Here is a 9,310-nt window from a genome sequence, read left to right as displayed (position 1 = left end):
GATGAGACACTCATCCTCCAAAGACCTCCACCTCGGACCACGAGTGCCACTGGAACGCATGCGCGTCGTCGTCCTCGTCGTGGTCACGCCGGTGTCAGCGTCGATCAGCTCCTCCATGACCTCCTCCTCACCTTCGTCCTCCTCGGCCTCTTCTTCATACTCGTCAACGGGGGCTTCGTAGGCTTGGCCGCATATGAACCCGTTGAGGATCTCGTCCCCGACGATAATCTGCACAACAAGTTACCTACTTTCAGTCGCCGCCGGTGTCTACGATGCACATAACACATAAAAAAGTTAGGAAACTGACCTCGTCGTCTCCCATGGACACGCCGGACGGGCTGTGGAACACCTAGTGAGTGCTCCTGCCCTCGTCGGGGAAGAGGTCGCGGGGAAGGCCGGTGCCGTCTGTCACGTGGACGTCGGTTCAGCGCAGGCCAGGCGATGAGTTCAGGTCAATGGGGAAGCGAAAGGCGCTGCTTCCCCTCGCCGCTGAATCCGGCGAGAATGGCGCGCTGGTGCCGAAGGTCATGTCACTCTCGGGGCACTTGGGCGATAGACGCATCTGCGAGAGCGACGGCCCCTCCACGTAGTACCCCGCGCAGTACCCCGGCGACGATGGTGAGCTCGAGAAGTTGCGGCCGGCGGGCTGCTGGCTCCCTTCGGACTGGCGGCCGCTCAAGCTGAGACACACTTTGGCAGCAGCCAGCGCTTTCGCGGCTTCAAGAGCGGCGATGCGGCGCCTTCTGCGGTCAGACGTCATCATGGAGCAGCGGAGGTTTTCGTTGGCCCCTGCCTTCAGCGACATGTTCGCCGGCTTCTCCTTCGGCGGCACCTTCGTCGGTGCCTTCCCTGCCTTCGATGGAGCCTTTCTCTTCGGCGGCATGGCGGCGGCGAGGGTTTTCGGGTTGGAGGCTGGATGGGAGATGGAGCGGCGGGCGGGAGAAATGAGCGGCGGAGGGGACGGGGTTTTGGTGGAAAAGATGTATAACTTTGGGATGGGTGGCTGACAGGCGGCTCCACACCCAAAATTTTCCGCCTCGCAAGGCGCCAACGCGCCCGCTTCGTGTCCTTCGCCAAGGTGCCGGCACGGGGTTGCCGATGCTTCTATTGGGCTCGAAAAAACGCCGGCGCTATTTGGGGCGTGCCGGTGTGAGCCTGTTTTCGCTCTCGGCTCCCAAATCGCTATCGGGACCGCTATGAGACGCGTCGTTGGAGATGCTCTAACTCGCCCAATGAAGTTTGACCTTCTTTCCCCTTGCTAAAGGATTCCTGCCTCCCAAGACCCAGCAATCCTGCGGCACAGGTAGGTTCTGAAATTCCACTTTGTCTCCTTATCCTCTAGACTCTAGTGTGTGCTTTACTACGTGCAGTCAACGAGACTGCAACATTGGATATATCAGTCTTAAACATAAATGGAATCTGCATCTGATCCGGAGGATATTCTCGGAGACGCGTTTAATCTCTCATCATCAAGGGGGATATTCTAGTCACCAGATGCATCAATAATTTCGCGGCTGAATTAATTAAAAGATTTGCAGTAGTTTGTTCCTGCCGTCCAAGACTACTTGTACGTAACGACGACTTACCAAATTTCCTGCCAGCTTCGTCGGAGTAGTCTATTGAATCATCGTACTTGTGATTGTGAAACGCACATTGCAGGGAGTGTCTATTTGAAAGTTAAGAAATTTCCATACTTCTCCATCACTTTTATAATCTTTCCGACCAACATTCTAGTAGAAAAAAAGTTACATTGTCGAAAAAAAAACCTTTGCGATCAACATCCGACCAGTCTCATCTAACTTCATACTTACTTACATGAAAATTTGGATTCAGTAGACTACTCCGACGAAGCTTGATTAGCCTCTAAGCCTGATCGATCCTCCCCCTGCGTTGCACCATTACGCCTCTAACTCCCTACCTCCACAAATAAGTGTAGTTTTAGGTTTTTTTTATACGTAAAAAAGGACCAATTTCATAGGAATTTCAGCAGTAAATTTGACATAAAATTAGTATACTTTTTGGAGACTGAAATTAGTATGTTATGAAACTACATTTAAACAATGCCATTTTGTGATATTGATTTGGCATTATAAATTAAGATATTTTTGTATGAAGTTGGTTAAACTTGATAAAGTTTGACTTACACCATAACCTTAAACTACACTTGATTGTGGATGGAGGGAGTACAATTCTTCATCATCTAAAAGCTTAGATCGTGTTTGAGAGCAAAGTATTTTTGAAATATTTCAGAAATATTATAGTTTCTCAAAATACCACAGTTTCAAAAAACTTTGATGTGTTTGGCTGTGACTAAAAAACTGAACGTGCCATTTTATAAGTATTAAAAAATAACTCTGACATTTTTTTCCTGAAACTGAAGGCATTACTAGCCCATGTAGTACTATTTTTTTAATAATTCTTCAATTTTAGAACACATTTATTGCCAAACTAGGCCTTAACTACCTAGGTATATTTTTATTCTTATTTTCTTTCCCTCCGTGAACTTTTTCGTTGTTTTGGTTATGTGCATCCTTGATGCCTCGACTACCACCATTAGACGCTTCTTTTGATAAGAAGAAGTTGTTTATCGATTGATCAGACTAACAAACTAAGGAGCTCACTAAGTTGGAAATGGGGAGCGTGGTTTTGCCAATTTGTGGGCACGTATCCAATAGAGAGAAGCAGCATTTCATTCTTTTTGGCAACATCCTTATGTTGTTTCGTTGGTGGATTGTGTACTTTCCATCTACTTGATATGGATATATTCCTTTAGCGACAAAGATATATTATTGCATTAATTAGAATAGTAGTATACTGTGGTATCTCAAAACCAAATTTATGTTTGCACTATTCATTATTATATTCCCCGAATTTAAATCTATAGATTTCTCTTGAAGTAGTGTTGTATCTTGAATGAAATGGTGAGACCACCGGCGAGAGCAGCAGTGTCGATGAAGCATGGAAAAAAATCCAATAGACTTGGGAGGACCGAAAGAAGTATGAAAGTGAAGCCGTGCATAAAGAAAACACCATATTAAATTTCAAAAATAAGTGAAAATATGAGAGTACATATAATTTAATATGTCAGTCTAAATTTTCATCGAAATGTCTTTTAGTCTGTGGTCTACAAAAAAAAATACAAACATGAAGACTAAAATTGAGTCTTTTTTCTTATTTAAAGCGACAAATTTGTGATTTTTAATGCTTGAGATACTGCCTATTATTTAGCAAAAACTTCTCTATTTTGTGAAACTTTCAAATACACTACATTTGATTGCTTTTTTCCAAGAAAACTGTGCTCCTTGGAGCTCTAACTCCGAAGCGCCGCACTTGCTCACATGTTATGTGCACTATCAGCAACACATAAAATTTCAACCAAATATTGGTAAATGATTGTTGCAATTATTGAATTGATGATTGATGCACTAGCCAATTATCTCAAAACTCTGAACCGATGGAAATGGTTAGCCTATATGTTTTAACACTCCCCTCACATGCATATACGCTAGACAAACATAAAGACACTAGATAAAGGTAACCGAGAGCCGCAACTATTTGGAGTAGATTAAATAGTGCATTAGCATGGGCTTGAACTTAAGATCTCCTAGATCTAATACCATAATAAATTAATGCATTAGCCAAGTTTTTCAAAAATCCGAACTGTTTGAGAGAGCTAGGATATACTAATATATTTAACACATTCAATTATTTCTTTGAGCTCCGAAATAGTTTTGGTACCAAAGTTACAAACCCTGAACATCATTGGTTATTAATTGATTTTTTAGGTGCATAGCTGGATTTAACATTCAAAGATGGCATAGAAATGAAATACATCCTCAAATCATATTGGTGCCCAAGAACAACATAAGCAAAGAGACAAGGGTGTAGTGCCACTTTTGCCACATAGGAGATGTCACTCGACTGGCTTAAGAGAACAAACCATATAAAACCAAGTAGTTAATTATTAATTGTCTGAAAGAAACCGTGCGGATCTGGTCTTAAGGAATCAAGGATATAAAAGCAAAGAGATGGAACGAAGCAGTTAGCTCGGAGCATCGCGAGTGCGAGCAACGGAAGCATCACCACCATGGCTGGCAACCAGCAGCCGAGCGTGCTGCAAGCCCTTGACGTGGCAAAGACGCAGTGGTACCACTTCACGGCGATCGCCATCGCCGGCATGGGCTTCTTCACCGACGCCTACGATCTCTTCTCCATCTCCCTAGTCGTTGACATCATCGGCCATAGGTACTATGGGGGCCGGCCGCCTCGCGGGGTCTCCGCCGCAATCAGCGTCATCGCGCTCTGCGGCACCGTCCCCGGGCAGCTCGTCTTCGGCTGGCTCGGAGACAAGATGGGCCGGAAGCGCATATATGGCTACACGCTGCTCCTGATGGTCGCCTGCTCCCTTGCCTCCGGCTTCTCCTTCAGCAAGCGTACCGGCAAAAGCGTGGTGACCGTCCTCTGCTTCTTCCGGTTCTGGCTCGGCGTCAGCATCGGTGGCGACTACCCGCTCTCGGCCACTATCATGTCTGAGTATGCCAATAAGAAAACCCGCGGCGCATTCATCGCCGCCGTCTTCGCCATGCAGGTAGGTATTCCGGCTGTTTTCAACATGAATTTTTTATACCATGCTGTTAGACTTTTATAACTTCGACAAATAATGAATTGTTAGTTACTATGCCTACTATATTTGCTAGATACTCCCCCTTTTCATATTAGTTGTCGTGATGTACTAAATCAATGATAATTAATATGAAGAAGAGAGAGTGTTAGATATAGCACGAGGAAAATTTCCAAACATGTACTATAACATAATATACCGGCAAAGATTCATCTTGAAGATGGCTTCTGTATCAACAATCAAACAGAGCTTGGCTCTGGTGGTTAGGTCTCTTGTGGTGGAACCAGCCCACCCAGGTTCAAGTCCTAGACTTGACATGGGTGTTTGCATTTACCTGGATTTATTCCAGGATTTAACCGGCGCTATGCTTTCAGTGGTAGGTGACGTGCCCGTCAACAGCGAGGCGCCAGTGGTGACTTCGTCAACCTCAAGATATGCCGGCTCAGTCCCTCGGAGGTGCTCATAGGGGTAGGGTGTGCGTGCGTGCGTTCATAGGGGTGTTTGTACGTGCGTGTTTGTGAGCTTCTGCGTTGTACTGTGTTCTCAAAAAAAAAAATAATAATACCGGCAAAGATTCATCTTGAAGATGGCTTCTGTATCAACAATCTCATGTATTTTCGAATAGAGGAAATGTTTACTTTACCCAATTTGATTAGTTTTTTTTCAAATACATACTTCAAGGGTTTTGGCAACCTTGCTGCTGGGATTGTCGGCATGATCACATCAAAAGCCTTCGAGAAAGCATCGCCCAATGACGTTGACTACGTCTGGCGCATCGTCCTGATGATCGGCGCCATTCCGGCATTGCTCACCTACTACTGGCGCATGCAGATGCCGGAGACGGCACGGTACACCGTGCTCGTGGCCAAGAACGCAGAGCAGGCCACGTCGGACATGGCGCGGGTTCTGAGCATGAACATCGCGCATGAAGAAGTGGAACAGACCCCACTAGACGACGTGCTTGTCAGTAAGGATGAAGATCAGTACGGCCTCTTCTCCAGGGAGTTCTGCCGCCTCCACGGGATTCACCTAATTGGCACCACCGTCTGCTGGTTCGTCCTCGACGTCACCTTCTACTCGCTCAACATTTTCATGTTGGACATCTTCACCATCTTCGGGATTCTCCCCAGCCCCGAAGAACCAGGAAACCAGGTCACACGCATGATCCGTGCCACTGGACTGCACACCGCCGTCGCGCTAGGCGGCACGCTGCCAGGGTACTTCTTCGCAGTCGCCTTCATCGACCGCGTCGGGCGCATCAAGATCCAGCTCCTCGGGTTCACCATGATGACGGTCTTTACACTCTGCCTCGCTATCCCGTACGACCAATGGCAGGAACCCAAGAACAGAGTTGGCTTCGTCATCATGTTAGGCTTCACCTTCTTGTTGGGTGCAATCTTGTCGGCATTATGTTCACCCTCCTCTTGCCGGAGACCAAGGGGAAGTCCCTCGAAGAGATCACCGGGGAGACGGAAGAATGTCAGCCCCTAGACGATAAAGTTGCAGTAGTCAATGCAGCTCAAGGCATACACGCCGTGTCTATTTAATTAGTTAACAAATTGTTGATTGACAGTCTAGATTATTTGTTTCTTTTTTAAAAGGACGGGACGTCGTGGATGTGTATATGTTGCATTGGCTTTCTTGAATATTGTTTATTTGTGACCCGAATGTAAATTGAGAATTGGATTTCATGAATATAGATTCACTTTTCCTAAACAACAGCTAGTTTTTTTTCCAATAGATGCACGTTACTTTTTTCTCACTGTGCGATCAGCGCGCATCTTAGCTACTGTTGGCCAGTTTCTGTGTTGATTTCGGCATTCAGTTTATCGGGCCTTCTCTTCAAGACATACCCGTTCTAGTCGAAATCCCTCCAATGGCAATCGACTGTGAAAGCATTTAGTTTGGCGTGGCAGCACTTACGCGAAAATATGAATGAATTTCCTTTCTCAACTGTTTACCTCGACGTCTCCTCTTTATGGCTCACATTCCTCGAGCATGTTCGTCAACGAGCAGGTTGTCGTCCCCATCGCATCGAGGTCACCCGCATCGCCTGCAAGGAGAGCAATGCTTCCAAGACCACAAATTCAAGCATTGTATCTTCCTCCTCTCGCACCCTCGAACGGAGGGGCAGATGTTTGGATGGGAAAATATGGCTCATCGTATTGCTTACTTCTGGCGTTCAATGGTCACCAAGGTTTTTTTTTCTCGGATGGCTTTTTTTACCGGTGGTGGCCGGAATAATCGGTTACCGCGAAATCTCGGAAATACCGCTGTTTTACCGAACGAGTTGGTTTAAACGAATTTTGAAATTCAAAAATTCCGTCCGGAATTTCCGAAATCGACCAAATTTGCGAGAAATTCCGAAATTTCGGTTTAATTCCGGTAATTCCAGGAAGACATGCAAATCTTCTCCAGAAATTGTATTACACTTGCCAAAAAAAAAGGGTACAAAGCAGGTTCAACAAAGCACACGGTCACAAGTCCAGAAATACCATCAGTAATAGGCACCAGTTCAGAAATAACATCTACAATCTATTATTGTCCATCAATAGCATCAGGCCATTACAGTCCACCAATACAGTCCATAAATAGCATCAGCAAGGCCAACAGTCCATAAATAAAATCTATTACAGTCCATCGATTTAACCTCAGTCTTTGTCTCACGATCAACCATGTCTCAAGTCTAGGCGTCAGTGGCAAAATTCAGAGGTAACATGGGACAAAATAACAGAAATCTGCATCACGTTAGACCTGCATCACATTAGACCTGCACCACACAAAAAATTGATCAACCTTGCTCCTACATCTTTGGTCCTACACACAAGTCAGCTGCATCCTTGCTCCTACATCTCCACTTCTCAAGTTTGATCAACCTGTACACACAGCCAATGTTAAATCGAACACACAGCAAGCAAAAGTACATAGTTACTGGAGGTTCATAACAAGAATAAAAGCATTAAAAAAATGGCATTTGATTGGTCAAGTGGGGGACAATCAAAAGGAAAAGCTTCCCTGTAAATCAAAGTGAATGCAAGCTTTCCTGTGAGCACACAAGTAAAGTGAATACAAGCTTTCCTGTAAGCATACAATCAAACCAAGGTGAAAATGATTCTTCTTTCAGTTCCTAGAAAACAACCACCATACAGATGCAGTATGATTCTTCTTTTAGTGCATATAGAAAACAAAAATAGTAATTTTTTAAAGTAGAAAACATCAAAGGTCAGCTCTGAATAGTTACCTCCTACAAAAGAGATCAAACTCACTGCTCTGAAACTTGATTCTTCTATACAAAAGATGACGGTAGATGATTTGTGGGTAGACAGGAAAACATGAGCATATACTTGCATCTATACACAGTTACTTATGTAGACATTAATTACTGTTTATCATAAGTTCCTAACATTCAGAGCCTTATGAAACTTGACTGTTGTACCAAACAGAGAACAACATAGCAGGGTGTTACATATTCAGAGGCAAATACTCTTGTTAATGATAGGTGGATTTATGTCCTGCAAGTTAGTGAGATTTACCTTCTTTCCTTGAGGTTCTAGAGGTGATGTCGGTATCCAATAATTTGCGACTCTTTGTTCTTCTCCTTGTAGACACCCGACGTGGAGCAGCATTGTCATCGAGAGGCAGCTCTTCATTTTCTGCAAAGAAGAATCATCAGCACAAGTAAAATGAAGATATAAACTAAAATGTAGAAATGTAAAGCAGAAAGACTACCACAAGTACACAAATGAAAACGAAAACTAAAATGCAGAAATGTTCACCTCCATTGTCTTCCATGTCATCATCAGTTTCCTCTTCAACCTCGTCTTCATCTTCCTCCTCGATAATTCGTGCGTTGACAGTCCTTGTCTTGCGCTTATTAATTGGCCGCAAAAGTGGTTCCTCTATGAGTACCGGATCAACCAGATCATGAGTAGGTGTAGGAAGACGATTGTTGTAATCATCCTCATAAGCACCTGCAGCCTCTTCATCATAGTCATCAGCATCCAATAGAGGCTCAGATTCACTCCTTGAATTGGTTAACCAATCCATGATTGGATTGGCATTGTCATAGAGGGTTGCATTCAACATCATTCCACATGGATCTAGCTCCCTTTCCTTCATTTCTCCTTCAATTTGCTGGACACGAAGTTGCAAGTTATAGTGGACATAGACAAGTTTGTGGAGCTTCTCATATCCAAGACGATTTCTCACTTGTGTGTGAATTAGAGCAAATGTACTCCAGTTTCGCTCACAGCCGCTGGAGGATGTGCACTGTGACACAATGCGAAGTGCATATTTCTGAAGAGTTCCCACATCACCTCCAAAAGACAACCACCATTGAGTTGGGCTCAAACGGCTAGCTGCGTCACGGGCCATTTGTGTGTCAAAATTGCCTCTAAAAGAACTATATGGACCAAATTGTTCAATGGCTTCAATAGCATCTTCTTTGTCTGGAATCTTCATAATTGCCTTTGTGAATGCTCGCTGCCTTATCCTATCACTTGCCAGTTTAAACTTGTAGTGTCCTTGAGGATCAAGAAGGCCAGCTGTTTTAATGAGTAAGATAAATTATTTTGAGTCAGATATGAGTTATATAAAATAATTGAAGTTAGACAAGACAAAATTACTTGGAATTACCTGCTACCATTAGAGTATCATCACACAAATGTGTGACCCTCTTGTCCACAACAT

General features: G+C 44.3%; 1 pseudogene; it reads left to right on the top strand.

Moving 5' to 3' along the window:
• Window positions 1-4,087: 4,087 nt before the first annotated feature.
• On the top strand, window positions 4,088-6,168 carry LOC124673087 (annotated as a pseudogene).
• The last annotated feature ends 3,142 nt before the right edge of the window (window positions 6,169-9,310 follow it).

The sequence above is a fragment of the Lolium rigidum genome, chromosome 7, assembly GCF_022539505.1.
Source record: "Lolium rigidum isolate FL_2022 chromosome 7, APGP_CSIRO_Lrig_0.1, whole genome shotgun sequence".
Lineage (NCBI taxonomy): Eukaryota > Viridiplantae > Streptophyta > Magnoliopsida > Poales > Poaceae > Lolium > Lolium rigidum.
This window is presented reverse-complemented; position numbering and strand designations above follow the sequence as displayed.